Below are 2,478 nucleotides of genomic sequence, written 5' to 3' on the forward strand. Positions count from 1 at the left end.
AAATAATCTCATTGTCACAAACTTTTTTGGCTTATGAATTGTATATTGAGAAAAATAAGTCCATAGAATGTAATATTAATATACCATATATCTTAAATAACAGACCACACTTCTGGTCCACAGTGGCCCACAGTTTTCTACCAGTTAATGACGCTGCTGTAAGAATGATGTGTCCTTCATCTGCCACAGTAAGTTTCCTTGGCCAATCACTGCGTATGGTTTACTTCAACCAAATGCTGCCAGATATAGTTTTAGGTGCAAACCTTATTATATTCTGACAAATAGTCCAAAGTAAAATGTAGAGAAAAAATACAGGGAAGAAAAGATATTAAGCAAATATTTTTATTCCACCCCAGCCATACACGCTGCACTGACATTTTGAAAACATTTTTTTTTCAATATTTTAAATTCAGCAGAGATAAGAGCCAAATTCTCCACAACATTGACTTCCGTCCATCCAATCATCTGATTTCGGGGTGGGTATTTTGAAGTGGCTAAATGTCCCTGGTTAAACAACATCTATTAAAAAAAAAAGAAAAAAGTAAGAAATAACATATGATCCTATTACACAAGCTCAATAAATATACAGAATATTTGAATGTCATATCTGGACGTCTCAACTTACTTTTGGGTATCAGGGCAGAATCCAGAACCCTGTATAGTGACTTCATTAGAGGCACACTCAGAGGCACAGACACTGTGCTGAAACCCTTGGCAAAGCATAGCCTCATTCTCTGCAACTGTAATCACAAAAGCAAAACATTAGATTTGAGCCGGCCCAAAGCATAAGCAAACTAAACAGCTACTATAGAAATAGTGTTGAGCTTAAATTAGTTTTATTTGAGAGTTGAAGATTCTTCAGTAGCACCACACACTTGAATGTGACAGTGGTTTGATATAAATAATACAACCATATTTAATGTAGTTTATAGTTTTACACTTGTATCAATAATAGTTAAGCACTGGCTACTCTGAGGTGGTGGGAGGGGCCTCAAAATCAAATTGAGTAAAATGCTTTGGCTGGCCCTGCTTTAAGCAATACTAAAACTGTTCAAATATGAGTTTCAAGCATTTGCAGTTGTGTTTTTAGTAAACTCACCAAAAAGCAGCAGGAGAACGAAGAGTGCCAGAAGAGCCACGTGATGACGAACCATTGTTGCTTTTGAAACTGTTCAAAAATGGTGACGAGACACAAGAGTTTGTCCCTTTTTATTTTCTCACATCAGAAGAGGGGAGGAGTTATAAAAACAAGAGGAGGGTTTCTAACTCATATGAATTCTAATATTTCATATTTAAATTGCTGCTTGCTTTTAACTACCACCATTTTTTTCTAAAATGCAAACTAAAAGTTTGTAAGTGAGATTTATAAATGATATATAATTATATAAATTAGATTATATAAAATATAATGTATTTTATATGGTATAATGATTTATATATGTGTATATATATATATATATATATATATTATATTATATCATAAACCACTTTAACATGTCTAAAACTTTATCTTTTGTTTAACTCATTAATCTCTCCTTTAATTGATTTTATTAGTATCTTATATGTATTTCATTCCTTGTGTGAACTGTTATGTCTTTTAATTATCATGGGTTTTATTTCTTCTTCTGTACAGACCTTTGGCTCATTGTGGTTGTTTTAAGGGCTTTATAAATAAAGTTGAATGGGATTGGAATGGAATAAAATGAGTTAGAACATAAATTGGGGAAAACCCTGAATATAATTAAATAAAAGGAAATAAATCAAACCAAAACTTGTCTTTTCTAGCAACAATCAGATTAAATTATATATAACCAATCTGTAATAAGTTAAGGTTAAGATGGACTCAGAAAAAAATGTATAAATGCCACAAATGACACCTTTGAACTCTCTGCCAAAAGAAATATAACAGCATGAGTCAATAGCTGACAAGACGGATCAGAGAGGACTCAGACGCAGAGGCCTTTTATTGTCTTTATTGGCACTCTTAACAAGACACAAGGCAGATCCTCTTACTGAGGGAAAACAAAGCGTGGCTATAAAAAACTATAACCAATGGGGAGCGCAACGCTCTTCAAAAGAAACGTTGCGGATCTATAAACGCGGAAACAAAAAAATCACTCCGAAGAGGAAACAAAACTCAGACTATGGTTATTAAAAACTTAAACAGAAAACTCTCCAAACGGAGGAAAAACAAGGCTCTAAGCACTTCAAAACGAAAACAAACTCAAAGCACAATCCTACTGATTGGCGATCTATAACTAACTAAGAACGAGGTCAAACACAAAACGCAATCTAAATGATTGGATCTAACTAATAAAACGTAAGTCACAATCCTAGTGATTGGAGTTTCCTAAAAAGCTGTAAAAATGAACAAACAGAAAATCTCTCCCAAGGAGGAAAACAAAAGAGGCTATAAATTAGTGATGTGACGTTCCGTTTCGAGGCTTCGAAGCGTGTGCCGAGTAGGGGAGGGGGCGT

General features: G+C 34.1%; 1 long non-coding RNA gene across 1 annotated transcript; it reads right to left on the bottom strand.

Annotated features, from left to right (window-relative positions):
* Window positions 1–326: 326 nt before the first annotated feature.
* On the bottom strand, window positions 327–1,187 carry LOC131468494 (uncharacterized). Its single transcript, XR_009241721.1, has 3 exons — window positions 1,100–1,187; window positions 626–740; window positions 327–519 (listed from the first exon to the last, which is right to left on the bottom strand). It is a non-coding gene; the product is annotated as an uncharacterized LOC131468494 (long non-coding RNA).
* Window positions 1,188–2,478: the final 1,291 nt, after the last annotated feature.

Source organism: Solea solea, chromosome 1 (genome assembly GCF_958295425.1).
Source record: "Solea solea chromosome 1, fSolSol10.1, whole genome shotgun sequence".
Taxonomy (NCBI): domain Eukaryota; kingdom Metazoa; phylum Chordata; class Actinopteri; order Pleuronectiformes; family Soleidae; genus Solea; species Solea solea.